The sequence below is a fragment of the Cervus canadensis genome, chromosome 18 (genome assembly GCF_019320065.1).
Source record: "Cervus canadensis isolate Bull #8, Minnesota chromosome 18, ASM1932006v1, whole genome shotgun sequence".
Lineage (NCBI taxonomy): Eukaryota > Metazoa > Chordata > Mammalia > Artiodactyla > Cervidae > Cervus > Cervus canadensis.
Window position 1 is genome coordinate 46,338,124 of NC_057403.1, and position 16,039 is coordinate 46,354,162.

Below are 16,039 nucleotides of genomic sequence, written 5' to 3' on the forward strand. Positions count from 1 at the left end.
TCCGACGGCGGTTTGGCCGGCTGGCTTCTGAGGGAGGGGGAGGGGCCTTTCTCCAACATCGGGGGGTGGGGGTGAGAGGGGGAGTGGGCACCCACAAAGCCCTGCCCGGTGGCTTTCCAGGACGGAGGCCTTGGGTGCCACGCCCCTCCCCAGATCCCACCTCTGAGGACCCAGATGGTACTTGGTTCTTCCCATCCATCTGCCAGCGGAACTGGGGGAGACAGAAGGGCCGCATAACTTGACTTCTTTTCTTCATTAGCTACCTGGGCCTCCTCTCCAGACTTGGTCAACTGGGAGTTGAATGAGTAAGTAAATGGGAGGGAGAAAGAGAGGGAGAGTGAGAGGACAAAGAGAAGTGAAATCTGCTTTGCTTGTTAGAGGGTACATTTGCACATCCGGCACCGTCTATTAAAGCTGAATGTGGATAACTCTGTGAGGACCCACGAATCCGCTGTTAAGAATATACCCTATAGATAGATAGACACCACCATCAACAAAAGACATGAATTAGAATTTCAGAGCAGGACTACCCACCGACTCCCACCCAGACATTCCCCCTCTAGAAACAACCCACATCTTCATCAGCAGTCAAGCAGATAAGCAAATGGTGGTACACACATATGTTGGAATATTATACAGCCACGAAAATAATGGACACATTCACAATAACACTGACGAATCTCATAAATAGGACTGGGTGGCTGAAGTTAGACACAAATGAATATAGCCTGCGTGATTCCATTGAATGACGTTCAAGAAGAGGAGGAAGTAAATGATAGCGGTGAAGGAAGCATCCTGAGATGGCAAAACTACCGAAAGGGGGAAAGAAAGAGCAGAGAGGGTACTATGAAAGTTGAGAGAGTGGCTATTACTTCTGGGGCACAGAGGGGCAGTTCATAGGAGGGGGCCGTGAGCATCTCTGTGGTATGGGTAGTGTTCTGTCCTTAGTCCTGGGTGATGGTCACAGGGTATTTTCTGTGTAATCATTTGTTAAGCCAAATAATTACAGTTATGCTCTTTCTGTTTATGGTATATTTCACAGTAAAAGCGTTTTTATAAAAGAATGGATAAATACAACAGACATGAGTTCAATATTTATTGTGCTCCAGGTAATGCAGCACTCAGGTCTGGGATTTGAACCCAAGGCTTCTGCCCCTAGCCTGTGCTGCCTTGGAGCGCTAAACCATTGGGGTGGGCTGGGGGTTGGGGTGTGACCACATGAACTTCAGCCCTCAGACTAGTGAATGATGCAGACCAAGAAACTTCACGCTTACCCACTTAGTGTGGTGCTCGGACTCCAATCCACCCTTTCCTTAACCCCCAGGAATGAATTATGAAGGTAGACCCTCAGAAATAGCACTCTGCTAGTGGGGCAGGGAGATCCTCATTTAAATAAAGTGGTGAATTGCAGTGATGACCACAGTTCTTTATCGCTCCCGATCACCACGTCATTTGCCCTGTGACCCTACTTCCTCTCTCTACAAAGGCAGGGTCAGTGTCCCTACTCCTTAAGTCCTTGCTTTGGCCAGTATGATGTGGCAGAGGGAACAGGGTACTAGTTCCAAGCTTTGGGCTCAAGAGACCTTGTGTGTTTCGCTTGCACTCTTGAGTTTCTGCCATTGGCTTGAGAAGAACATGCCCAGGGTCCCCTATGGGAGGATGAGGGACCCATGGGGCAGAACCAAGGGCAGCTGAGACCCAGTGACAGCCACCTGACTCCCAGACATGAGGGCAGACTCAGTCCGGATCAGCCACCTCTCAACCATGTGATTTGTGAACCCACATTAATCAATTGTTTTCAGCCCCTGAATTTTGGGGCTGTTTGTTATGTATAAGTAGCTAACTGATGCATTGTCTGTAGACAACTGTGGGGTCTGGGAACTTGTTGGAAGAATTTCCAGAAAGAAGATCCCCAGGCTGGGGGGTGATCAATGCCAGTCTGCCCCACACCCATGCCTTCGCTGGATTCCCTCAGAGGCCTGGAGGAGCCTCCATGTCAATACTACCAGCGAGGCTACTGATGCCTATCTACAAAGAATGTATCTGTTAGCTATTTCTACATAACAAATAGCCCCAAAGCTCAGTGGCTTAAAACAAGAATTTTATTATTTGAGTTCAAAAATACGTGGTCATGTGTAGAAGGAATTCACGCCAGGCTCTTGGTTCAGCACCTTACACACCTTTCTCACTTAACCCTTACACCAGCCCTGTGAGGTAGGCACTATTACCATCCCCGTTTGACACATGAGACTGCAGACACGCGGTTAGGGAAGCAACTCAATCCCATGACTTGTGAGAGCTAGAGCCAGGATCTGACCTCAGAGCCTATGCCATCCAGCCTGCCCATCCCAGCCAGCTCCCCCAGGAGCATCTCCCCCAACTTAGGATGTCAAGCCTCTGGACTCTTCAATGAAGGTCACCCCTTCCTCTGCTTGCCTTCTTCTCTCCCTTGGGGCCACCAAGTCCCCATCATGAAGATCGGGCTGAGCAGAAATCCTATCCTAGCAGATGGTTCCTGTGGCCAAACAAGAGGCTGGTTTATAGGAAACAATCAGCGGAAAGGATGCTTTACAACAGCTTCTAAACAGGATGAAGTGTGTTGGAACAGAGTTTGTCATTCTGATGGGGCATCTTGGAATATTTGGGTTAGAGGACTAATCCAGTCCAAGTCTCAGACATTTTTTAAGCCACGGAGTCTTCTTCAAGTGAAACTTGATATAGAAACTGAACACATAAGGAATACCAAAGCCCAGCTTTTCAGGCTGTGAGGTCAGGGAGGTTTACCTCAGGCTCATAGAGGGTACCCCTGGGCTCCGTGGAGCACTATTTGAGAACCACTCTGGTGGCCCCGTTGGGTCATTTTGGTGATGGGAAATAGTCTCAGGGTCGCAGAACACTAGAGCAGAACCAAGGCTTGAACTCAGATCTCCTGCCTCCCATTCCTAGGTGTCCTTTCCTGTGCCAAGTACTCAGGCATAAAAACACTCATTCCCAAAGGAAGCCATCCACCTGATTTTTTCTTTTTTAGCATCCAGTTTTCAAAATGGTGCACCTGGCTTCTCACCGTAGTCATTGGATAGAATCATTCAGCCAGCAAATTTCAGGAAGCCTTTTTGTTTTGATTTTTTTCCCATTGCTTTGTCATATTTAGCTTGGGGTCCACTGGGACCCTGGACCCTTTTCCCCATGTTCACTTCCCTTGTTTGTTAGTCTCCCCTCACCTCACTGCACAGCTCTGTGTAGCCAGTTCCCTAGGGAGCGGCTTTTCCCCAGTATCTTCACAACCCCCTCTACCTTCTGGGATGATGGTCAGGCTGCAGGTGTCTGCAGATGTGAGAAGATGCCCCAGAGCATTCCTCAGGTCCTGGAGGAGCTAGGGAGGCCAGGGAAGAAGCTGGGCGTCACACGTTAGGTGTCTCTGGGTTTCGTCTGCCTGGCTCCTTCTGGAAACAGCACGTGGGCGTTCTCCTTTGGAAGCCACCCCTCCATGATTCCCGTCCGTGCAGTTTCTGGGAGCACTGGCTGCCCATAGGCCAGCTTGTCCCTTCCCTGGGCCTCCATTTCTCTGCTGGCAAGTCGTCGTCACTTCTTAGGGATTCTGTAAGAATGACCACAAGCTGGGTACTCAAAACAACAGAAATCGATTGTCTGACAGTTCTGGACAGAAACCTGAGATCAAGGCATCAGCAGGGCCATGCTCCCTCTGCAGTTCTGGAGAAGAACCTGCACCATGCGTCTCTCCAGGCTTCTGGCAGCTTCTGGCAATCCTCACCATTCCTTGGTCTGTAGACACATCACTCCAATCTCCACCTCCATCTTCACATGGTCCCCTCCATATGTATCTGTATCCAAATTCCCCTCTTCCCATAAGGACCCAGGGCCTTGGATTAGGGCTTGCCCCAATCCAGTGAGGCCATCTCTTACCTGGATCACACCCACAAAGACCCTGTCTCCAAATGAGATCACATTTGCAGGAACCAGGGGTCAAGAGATCCAACCTCTCCTCTCCCTTACACACCCAGCCAGTTGGACCCCAAACACCTTTCCTCATCTCATTTCTGCCCTCCCTGCTCCGCCGCATGGGTCCCCTTGATCCTCGGAACCACGCAGAGCTTTTCTGCACCTGGCCTTTGCTTCTGCTGGTCCATCAATTTGGAGTTTGGGTCTGCCACTCCAGACCCTCCCTTGTGACCCGCTGCAGTTCACCCTCTTCTTCCCTATCTCTTTAAGAGCTCACATCCCCAGGAAAAATCATCTCGAGGTCTGCTTGGGTCCTGTCCCTCTCCGTCTCCAAGTGTCAGTTGCTTTGGGGCACAGCTCACCAGGCATCTGCCCTTGGTACCTAGAAGAGTGTCTGGCAGGGCCAGCATCATGGCCGTGTGACCTCTGCAGCCACACAGGGCCCTGTCTGCAAGGGCCACACACTTGGTTTAATGTTCTACTGTCACTGACCTGAAAATCTTAATACTTTCTAAAAATATTTATTTCTGTATTTGGCTGCATCAGGTCTTCGTTGTGGCATGTGGGATCTTCGTTACAACATGGAGGATCTTTCGTTGCAGGGCACAGACTCTCTAGTTGCAGCGCTCAGCCTCCAGAGCACTGAGGCTTCAGTAGTTACAGCACAGGGGCTTAGTTGCTCTGCAGCATGTGGGATCTTAGTTCCCCAGTTGGGGATCAAACCTACGTCCCCTGCATTGTAAGGCAGATTCTTAACCACTGGACCACCAAGGAAGTCCCATATTAATACTTTTTGAAAAGAGGATCCACATTTTCATTTTGCACTGGGCTCATAAATTATGCAACCCATTCTGGTGCCTGGCAAACTGAAGACTCTTAATCATTATGAAATGCCGCCGCAGTGTCCCTTGGGGGAGGCAGACCCTGTGTTCTGCCCCTGCCTGCAAATCTCCTTCTGGGAGGCCAGGCCAGGATGCCACCCAGGCCTCAGCAGAGATGCAGAAAGGGGAAGATGACCAGGCCAGTGAGGTAGGAAGTTTAGAAGGCGGTGAATCCTCTGCCTCCATCCCGGGGCCTCTGAAAACACCCAGAAACAGCAGCAGGAGGGCCCTGGGGCCAGAATGGACTGCAGGGCCAACTAGGGGGGTGGGGAGACAGGCCGCAGGAAACTTCCTGCCATCCCCCCACTCAGGGACTGGCACGATGAACTCACGCTCTGTCACACCTGGACGGCCGGGTGCACACCTGGAGACTCGCGTTGGGAGGGGCCTCTGGCTCATCCGGTCCAGTCTCTCCCAGAGCGGAGGATAGCCATACAGTGACCCCATGACTTAAACGACCTGAACCCCAGAGTCAGACACCAATCTCCTTTCTCTTCCTTCAACTGTGGCCAGGAGCGAGCCTCCCTGACACCTCCCCACTCTTGTCAAACTCTGCTTTTAGCAAAGAGGGGGGGCACTCTCCTCTTGCTGCTTCTAGTGGACAAGAGCTCAAATTTAATGACTTCGTTTTTCACTGTATTTATTTTTACGGTTATTTTTCTTATAATGGACCGATGTGCACTTGGGTCATCAGTTGTGTCTGACTCTCTGTGACCCTATGGACTGTAGCCTATCAGGCTCCTCTGTCCATGGGATTTTCCAGGCAAGAATATTGGAGTGGGTTGCCATTTCCTCTCCCAGGGGATCTTCCCAACCCAAGGATCTAACCTGCGTTTCCTGTGTCTCCTGCATTGCAGGCAGATTCTTTACTGCTTGAGCCATCAGGGAAACCCTTTTATGTAACATGTCAAAACCTAATTCTACCTATTTACTTATGTGTTAGAAAATAGGAATCCTATCTAAGTTTTATTACAGACCGAACTGGATTAAACAGAATGACACCTGGCACATAGTAAATGTTAGCTATTTCTCTTCCCCTTACAAAAGATTTTGTCTCCCCATTTTCAATTCTCCCCCCTTCATGTTGGTGACATAAATGCTCCTTATTAAATTAAATGCATTTAAGTTAGGAAAAGGGAATCTTGTGAATGTTGGCCGGTGATGGTGGATATGGCAGAAGTTGCAGGAGTTCCTGAGGAAAAGAAGGGAATCCTGAATGCTGGTCCAGACCCTGATGCAGAATGGACACAGAGGCTCAGACGGGGGACAGGACGTGTCTAGAGTCCCACGCAGGGCTGGTGGTAAGGCCAGTTCTCTGGACTCCCCGCCCCAATGCTCTTCTCCAGCTGACCAGTCAGCCTCAACAGTCTGTGATTCATGATACCTCAAAACTGGGCTGCCACTGTCTTCCCAGAAACTTCACTCCACCAAGTCCCGTGGGGACCCCCACCCCCGCAAGCTCAGAGTTCCTGGCCCATTTAATAACCCAAGCCGCAGGCGAGTCCTCCTTAACAATCCCCAGACAAGCAAGACTGGAAATCATGTTTTTGCTTTGAAAACTGCCACCGACTGCCTTTCCCACCTTCTGCTCAGCAAATCTTCACAGGCCGTGTTTTAAATACTTTTTCTCCTTTCGCTGTGATCAAAGGACTTGCTTGTTCCCCTGATAGGTGACAAAAGATGTCAGGGAGACTAATGAGGGAATGTGGTGGCCTCCCTCTTCCTTTCTCCCCGGGGAAGAAGGCTCACAGGGCATCGTGGGCTGGGTGGCCTTTAGGATTTGGGGGTGAGCACAGAGAGAAGGGTAGAGGCTACAGGCAGGGATGGAGGAAGGGACCTCTGGCAGGCTGATAATTTGGTTCTAGAGGATGACATCAGTTGGGTGGATACTCCCAGCATGCACTTCTCCTGGGCAGAGCATCTCAATTTTGCTTTAGGATAACCATCCTTCCTCCACCCTCATCTGTTTCAGGAGGTGTTGGCTCCAGCCTCAGCTATGGGCTGTGTGCCTGATTCAGACCTTGTATTCTGGCCCTGGAGATTGTGGTGGACATGTCAGCCCATCAGAACCATGGAGAAGCAACCTTGGAGTTCCAATTTGTTTGACTATTGACAGAGAAGACAGCTCTTCCAGCTGGGGAGATAAGGATGCAAGCCTGTAGCTGCCAGGAAGTTTGCACAAGAGGGCCTAATGAAATGGAGCCCCCAAATGGAGAAAGAAATGGACAGACACTGAGTCTTGATGATCTTAAACGCCGATCAAACCACATCTGGATATAAAAGCAGTAAACTCCCTTTTGCTTAATCTGTTGAGGTTTTTCTTTCATCATGACAAAGATGACCATTTCATGATCATCTTTTATTATCTGAACATGTGTCTTCAGGAACCTCACTCCCTACAGTGACCCCTCCCTATGCCCAAGGATATAAATACAATTTCTTCCATTCTCCACATTTCTGGGCACAATTTCAGCCCCTTCCAGTCTCAAGACACACCAACACTGGAAGGCTCTCTGTTAGAGGACACGAGCCCGACTGTGGAAACTGAGGCACACTCAGGTGGGTACAATATGGAGAGGTCCAGGGTCACACCTCTGGGGTGGTCTCTGCCCGGGTATCTTCCCACACAAGAGACAGCCCAGAAGAATGGATCAAACATTCTCCCTAGTCCAGGGACTCCTTGAACATGATGGTCCCATTTTCCAGGTTCAAGACTGAAGCATCTGGGGCCAGTGACACCTGACACTCCCACTCTCAGCTCTTCATCTTGACATGCACTTAGCACTTAACCCCCCACTCTGCAGCTAGGGGAGAGGAAGGATGAAAGCTGAAAACATTGCTTGTGCTCCTGAATTCAGCCATGCCTGAAGACCCTAGATCTACCTCTTGGATCTTTCAAAGACCCATAAGTCCTTTTTTTAGGCTAAGACAGGTTACACTGGCATTCTGTCACTTGCCACCAAAAGAGTCCTGATTATACAGCTGCTTTCAAGTCTTCAAGGGTCTGTGTGTCGTGGGAGAAAGAGAACAGCTCTATCCAGCCAGCCCCAGAGGTCAGGAGGTAGACCTGTCACAGGAAGCTCACATTTCATGGGCCTCCCTAGTTATCTAAGAGGGAAAGAGTCCCTGGAAGCAGTGGGAGGGAAGGCTGGCAGTGTGGGGACGTGATGACTTGGATGCATAGGAGACCACAAGTGCCAGGACCAGGTGCTCCTGAGACAGGGGCTTGTCTTCCAAGAACTGGGGCCATAGATGCCCCAGATCAATGGTTCTCAAAGTGGGGTCTCTGGATCAGCAGTATTAGCATCACTTGGGACCTTGATAGAAGTACACATTCTCAGGCTCCACCTCAGACCTACTAAATCAGAAACTGGGTTTGACACCAGCAATCTGTGTTTTAATAAGACTTCCAGGGGGTTCTCATGCTGAGAAAAGCTTGCGCACTACTGATTTAGATGTTTAAATAAATTCAATGTGCTTAGTGAAGAAAGCAAATTATTTATTATTGAGAAGAGATAGGGGATCCCAGAGCCCAGCTATGGAGATTTCCTCTTCACAAGGAACTCGGGGACCCTCAGCAGATATATAGGCCAGTACAGTAGCCCTATGCCTCTCCCACAGGCTCATGCCAAGCAAGGTGGCAAGGCAAGGGATGGCCACCGCCTAAAAGCCCCTCCAAGCCCATTTGCCTCAGCCTCCTCTTGAGGACCCTCCTGAACTGAGGAAAATCCAGGAAGCAACTGCCAGGCCTGCATACGGAGAGGAGAACATAGCACTGAAGGTGTAAGCATTGGGCTGGGGTTGACCAGATGACCTATAGCCTGACCAGGAATAGAAGCAGATACCAGCCAGATCCCTGACTGCAGCCCTTCATCTGTCCCCAGATCCATTTCCGTAACTCTGCCTCATAATAGTCAGGATGAGGCTGCGTTGACCTAGCAGTAACACATTATCCTGACCTCTCAGTGGCTTTGTACATCACATAATACTTTCTTGCTCTCAAAAAGTCCAGAGCAAGTGTATGACTCTCAAGGATAGCTTTCTTCCTGCAACATCATCTTAGCAAACCAGACTGTTTTCCTCTTGCAGCTCTGCCCTTTCAATACCAGGCTTTAGGGGCAGGGAGAACAGGGAGGGATGGGCATAAGCTCTTGAATCCTTCCACCTGGGTCACTTCCATTTGCAGTCCACCAGCCAGAACTGGCCTATGGCCCTAGGTAGCTGCAAAGGGGCTGGGACACATGGGGAAACCTGTCAGACACCCCTGGCTGTGGTCCACTCTGCCGCCTTCCTGGGATCACTCATTCCTTCACCAAACACCTATTGAGGGATAACTTGGAGCCTTCCCCATGGGCAGCATGGGATCCCCCACCATGAAGGGGACAGACTTGGTCCCAGCCTTAAGGAGTTCATGGGAGTGGGATGGGAAGATCAAGCAGACCCTCATCAGTTTCTCAGGCCCCCATTTCTGTGTCCCCCTTGGTTACAGCATCACCGTCCTTCCTGACACACCAACTAAGATTAGTCAGCTTTCATTCCTTGGCTGAGCCTCAGTTTTCTCATCTGTATAATGGGGATAATGAGGGCAACAGACATCATCTGATTAAAATGAGATAAGTCAGTCACTTGGGCTCAGATGGTAAAGAATCCACCTGCAATGAGGAAGACCTGGATTCGATCCCTGGGCTGGGAAGATCCCCTAGAGGAGGGCATGGCAACCCACTCCAGTATACTTGCCTGAAGAATCCTGATGGACAGAGGAGCCTGGCGGGCTACAGTCCATGGGATTGCAAAGAGTCGGACACGACTGAGCGACTAAGCACAGCATAGCACAAGTCAGCCACAGACTGAGGAAGCCTCACAGCCCTGGGCAGTGGAACCGGGATTCACCGGTCTGATTCCTTGGCTCGAGTCCCTTCAGTGGCTCTGGTCTTTTCAGATCTCCCTGGGTGAGTGGCCTCTGCTGAGTTCTCTGCAACCTTTTCAAACTCTGCAGTGGGGAGATCTGACAGCCCAGCCTCCTGGCCAAAGCCAAGGTTTGCTGTGTCTGGCCTTGAGCCAACTTGGTCCCCTGAAGACAACTTAGGGACCTGACCTCCAAGCCATCTCTGGAGCCAGCTGCTGGTTCTGGTCATTCCAGAAGGGTCTCCCAACCTACCCCACCCCCGGGGCCACAGACAGAGTCAGCTCCAAGCCCCTCACCCCCCACCTCTCTTTCGCCAGACTTAGATGTGGTTGAAAAGCTTACCACGGGACCAGCAAGGCCACCACTACCACCATTAGAAACCTGATCCCGAGCAGCTGATTAAAACCAGGAGGGGGTTTTAATCAGCTGGGGCCATATGCTATTTAACTGAAGATGAAAGGACAAATGATAAGCATCATCTCGGAAAGGATGTCGTTAAAGGAAGAGCAGAACAGCAAGTGGCATCTTTTATCATTACAGCAACCCCTCGCAAAGCTCTCGTTAGGGGCTTTGAGGACCATCTGGGGCCGGTCTTCATTATGCAGCACTGACGGTGTCATTGTGTTTGACGCCGGCTCCCGCGCCCATGCCACGCTAAACTTCTAAATATACAATTAATGCCTATTAATTATAGTTTTCAAACCAGCAAAATGATCCTTCATTAACTTAATCGCCTCGTCTTTTTTATTAGGAAATTGTATCCTCTCTTTTCATAATCCCCACATCTGAAGCCACCCGTTGGCGCGGCATGTGATGCTCGGCTGGCTGTTTATGGGACAGCCTTCCTGCCGGGGCTCCTGGCCATCTCCACCCTGCCCACCCCAGCTTCGCCCCCAGCCTAGAGATGGGGAGCTCCTGCGGGCCTCCAGAGCCTTCCTACAGGTTGTCTGAGCAGGCGTGCGGTCCAGAGGATGGAAGTGAGGCTGGGGCAGCTGCCATCCCGGGAACCTGGTCAACCTGGACCCCGGGTTGGGTCAAACTGGATTTAAACCAGCACAGGGGTGCAGGGTGAGGTGGAGACTCAAGAGGGAAGGGATATATATATATATATATGTATATATATATATATACACTTATGGCTGACTTGCACTGTTGTGTGACAGAAACTAACACAACATTGTAAAGCAATTATCCTCCAATTAAAAATTTTTAAAAATATATGCAATGTGAAAAATAAATAAATCATTGTGTAGAGGGGCGACGTGGAGAAGAAACTGGGTTCATCATCTTCTGACTGTACATAGTTCTCATCTTCACTGTTGGAGCCCACCCTCCCAGCCACAGTAGCCAGCCACTTACAGTATTACTAACCCATTGCACGGATGGGAAAACTAAAGCTCACAGAAGGGAAATGATTTCCCCAAACTTGCAGAGCAAGTCGGCCGCCCGCCTGGAACTCAGACACGGATTGTCTCATCCTGTTTGTACATGTAGCGCCAGCACTGCTGGGCTGAACATTTCCCTGTCCCTCCGCCCACAGTGTGACGGGTGCTCTCCTGCCCCTTTGCCTCTGGACTTGGCCATGCGACCTGCTTTGGCCAATGGGATGGGAGCAGATGTGATGCCCACCACAGCCCCTGCGTCTCTGATGGTCAGGAGATGCTCAGGGAAAGAAGGGAGGCAGGAGGGTGGGGAGGGGGAGGAAAGGGAGACATGTCACAGAGCATGAGCTTTGCAGCCTGATTGGGCCAAATGCCTTAGAGAATTGTATAACCTACCAACTTTACCTTCCCCATCTGTAAAATGGGTGGAATAGAAAATGTACCTCACAAAGTGAAGATTAAATGGGCAGTGCTTTGCCTAAAGGGTTGCTTTGCCACCAGTGGGACTGGGACAGCATGGCATCTCAGAGCCTAGACGAAGCGGCTCACCCTCACCACCCCCCCATGGCTCACGAGCCTGTCCCCTCTCTCAATTCAGTTCAGTTCAGTTGCTCAGTCATGTCCAACTCTTTGTGACCCCATGGACTGCAGCACACCAGGCCTCCCTGTCCATCACCAACTCCTGGAGCTTACACATACTCATGTCCACTGCGTCAGTGATGCCATCCAACCATCTCATCCTTTGTTCTCCCCTTCTCCTCCCACCTTCAATCTTTTATTAAAGCCCTATTACAGCTGTATAATAGAAATTAAATATATTTAAATTATATATAAAATATATATATATAAATTAAATATAAATTAAAAGGATTTCTACAATGCCCTCTGCTCCAACCTCGTTTTCAGAGCCTTAAGATCTATCGTTTTATCTCATCTATGCCTTAAAGTAGTTTACACACAGCAGCTGTGATACAGGGAGGGGGGGCGCGGTGTGGGAGGCTCAGGAGAGGCACATGTCCCAGCCTGGGGGTCAGGGGCTTGCTAGGGGAGCCAGGTCTCAAAAGAGGAGTGGGGCAGATTCCCACAGACCCAAGGCCACCTGTAATTTCAGCTGCGACTGCCAGGGACAGCCCAGCGAGCACAGATTCACACTGCCCTGGCAGGAGTGCATCCGTGCAAAGTCCCGGGGACCTTCTGCAGTCATCCAGGAACCTGCCTGCAAGACACAGCCTGGAGGTAAGGAGGCCTCACCCAAGGCACGGGGTGGGACTAGAGAACACATGCCCCAGCCTTTCGTCCTCCCAGACGTCCACCGCCTCCAGGGGCAACCTTGGCAACACATCCTGAATTGATCTTGTCATCTTCTATCTCACTCTCCTGCTCCCCTGATCCTCTTCCGGGCATCACTCTACCCAGATGTGATCTGCTCTCATGCCCTTATCTCAGGCTCTGCCTTGGGAACCCAGGCTAAGACCAGTGGCAAGAGTAGGCCTTGCAGGGAGGAGGAGCAGCATCTTCTAGGGGAAGCAGAGGTCTCTATTGTTCAAGGACCACCGGAGGTTCAGTGTAGCAGGATGGAGCAAAGCAGGAAGCAGGCAGGAATAGCTCACAGACGGCCTGGTCTGCTGGCCTGAGACTGGGCCCTTGTCCTGAGGGCAGCAGGTTGGGTTTGCAGTAGGGAAGTGTCACGGTCAGACTGGTGTTTGAAAAAGCACTTTCTGTCTGCACTGTGAGGACTCACAGAGGGAACAAGACTGGAAGAGGAGGTGATCAGGCTGGGGACAGCTGACAGGCTCCTGGTGGGCCCAGTCACCTAGGGTCATGGTGGCTGGGATGGAGGGGTTGGGGAGAGGTGGAATCTCTGGAGGATGCAGAACCAAAAGTTTTCAGTGACTGGACTAGGGGAGAGAGAGGGGAAGTAGGGAAGGACACCCAGGCTTCTGGCTTGGGTTACCTGGTGGATTACTTGCCATTTACTGAGCTTAGAACAAGTTGTGAGGTGGGATGACATGTTCCCTTTGGGGGCATGTAGTTGAAACTCCTTATCAACAGCCTTGAGGTGGTCATCATGGCCATGGAAGTGGGTGAGGTCCCAGAAAGTGAGTCCATGGAGAAGACAGGGAAGCCAAAACTGAGATTGAAGCAATGCCGCTATTTTTTAAACTTTTTGTTTTGAAATACTTACAGATTCTGCAGATAGTACAGAGAGTTCCCATGTACCCAGTTTCAATGCTGCAATTTTTAAAGCAGGATTAGGCAAAGCTGACTGCTTAGTAGCAGCTCAGAGAGGCTGGAGAAAATCCAACAGGGCTTGCTGTCAGGAAAGCAGTTTCACTTAGGATTTAATTTGGCTACAAGGGAGAGTGGTTTAAACAAGTGAGAAGATGATTTCTCCCTCATTTAATAGTCTAAATGTTGGTGTCCAGTTCTGGAATAGAAACCCTGTTTCTCTAAACCCTCAGGGACACAGGCTTCTGCCAGTCACTGCACCATCTCTGGGGTGTTATTCTTGTCCTCATGGTCCAAAATGGTGACTAGAACACCAGCCATCACATCTGCTTTCCAGGCAGCAGAATGGAAGAAGGGATGGAGAATAAAAGGGAGAATAAGAATAAATAAGCAACCTCTTAAGGTGGATTTCCAGAAACTGTCACATAGCACATAATACTGACTACAGTTCAGTCACAAAACTTAGTTGCAAAGTAGTCTGAGAACTGTAGTCTTTATTTTTGAACTAAAAAACCAGAGATCCTAATTACCAAGAAGAAAAAGAGAATGGATACAGGGGAGTAACTAGCAGCCTATGCACAGAATCCAATGGTGGAGAGTGTTCTGAAAGGAAGGATATGATCACCATCATGAAATATAGCCAAGAAGTCAAGATATGTAGCTACTGAAATTCCCACTGGATTTTGGGACCAAAAAAAGTGGCAACTTAGTAGGGATAATGATCATTGTCCATCCCAAAGCCCTTCATCCTAGTACTTTACTTTTCCAAAGTTGGCATTTGTCAGGTGGATGGGGCAAAAGGATAGAAGTGATGGAGTTGAGAATGGTAGAAATCCAGATCACCTACTACAGTAGAAAAAGCAGGAAGTAAAGATGAGAGAGTGAAAGGGAGCTAATGCGTTGGGGAGAACCACAAGGGATTATCAGAAGGACAGGAGTGAGGACAGAGGGAGGTAACAGTCTTTGTGGTTTCCAGGGTGGGGCACTTCTGGGTCCACAGTAGGATCAGGAGTGGGTGGCTGAAGCCAAGAGGAAAAGGGGTTGTTTCTGGGAAGGGGTTGGTTTACAAAATTTAGAGATCGGATCCAGATGAGTGCTGAAGTTCCCTAAGATGCTGGCTGGATGTCAGGTAAAGGTGGATGCCCAGCTTTCTGGGGAAAACCCGGGCCAACCTCTCCTCCAACTTTTTAAAATTATCATGGTCATCATGACACTGCCCAAACAGTTGCCCCTGAAGAGTTGTTCATGGATTCCTAGGAAAACGTTCCAACCTATCACCTTTTCCTTTGAGGTTCTCCATGATCACCTGGCATAGATTAAGATGCTGTCAGCAACAGAAACCCCAAGGAACGGACGATGCCAGTGTGTGGCCCTGAGTCCCCTGGATGAAGCATTTCTGTGCCTGCTAGTGCATTTCCCAACTCCCAGTGCTTGTGACACTTTATGGAAAGCTCTGCCTGGCCACTGGAGCTTGTCCTGCCTGTAGTGGGAGCAGCCCTCGACTAATGATTGAAGGAATGGGTGACAAATGCCCAGGCTTCCTGGCTCTGTGGGTGGGCATAACTCTGAGGGGCATTCAGCTTGGGTTCCCAGCAGAATCAAGTTCCAGTTAACTTCCCTTCCCTGTCTCCCTCCTCACTCCCCTCCAGCACTTTCCAGATTGCCTCAAAATAAACAACTTGCCCTCAGATCTTCACCTCAAGATCTTCTCCTGAGAAAAGCCAAACATCCAGAGTACAAATGGTAAGTAGCCACTGGGTCCCCTACAAGTGGCAGTTCAGTGACATCCTCTAGGGCCCGGGTTCTCCCCCATGTCTGCTCTGTGATCCTCAAGCTGGTGGCAAGATGGCTACCACCCAGACATCTTACAGCCCCTCAAAGGATTTCCCTTCAGGTCTCATTGGCCAGAATAGGGTCATGTGACCTCTCCTGAACCAATCACTGGCAAAGGGGATAATGGCTTTACCAAGACTTGCTGAGACCAATACAGTTAATAGAGAAGAACTCCTACTTCTGTGAACTTGTTGAAAAAGATGGAGGAGGGGGAAGAGGAAGACGAGGAATGGCGGTGGGGTAGTAGAAGGAGAAGAAAAGAAGATGAAGCAAGAAAAGAAAAAGAGCCCAAAGGTATAATGCTTAAAGAACAACCTTACAAGCTCAAAAAGTTTTTGGTTATGTTGTGCATATTAAAACCAAAGTGTAGTAAAAAATAAAATAAAATAAAAAAAGACTAGCTTAGACTAATCACCAAGAGACAGAAAGGATATTGGGGTCAACTCTAAGGCCCAAAGCACCCCCTTCTTCCCTTCCCGTCTGAGTCTTCCACCATAGACGCAACATACTGAAAAGATGGAGCTGGTTGACTCTGAATGCCATTCATTCACTGATTGTGTTCACTCAACAAGCATTTATTGTTTGTTTTGCCCTTGCCTTCAAAAAGCCCACGGGCTACTTGCTGGGGGTGGGGGCTAGGGAGACAAGAAAGGCGAGTATGTAGAGTAGAGATCTCTGAGTATGGCGGGGGCTGAGCAGCAGAGGCATAATCCAGGGATGCCCTGATTCAGCTGTTTTGCCATCTAGAATCTCACTCCCCCTGCCCCCAGAGGGTTAGGTTTAGGGCCCCACTGAATCACTCTTCCAGGAAGCCTTCCCTGATTTCCAGGCCTCCAGTCTCGACTATG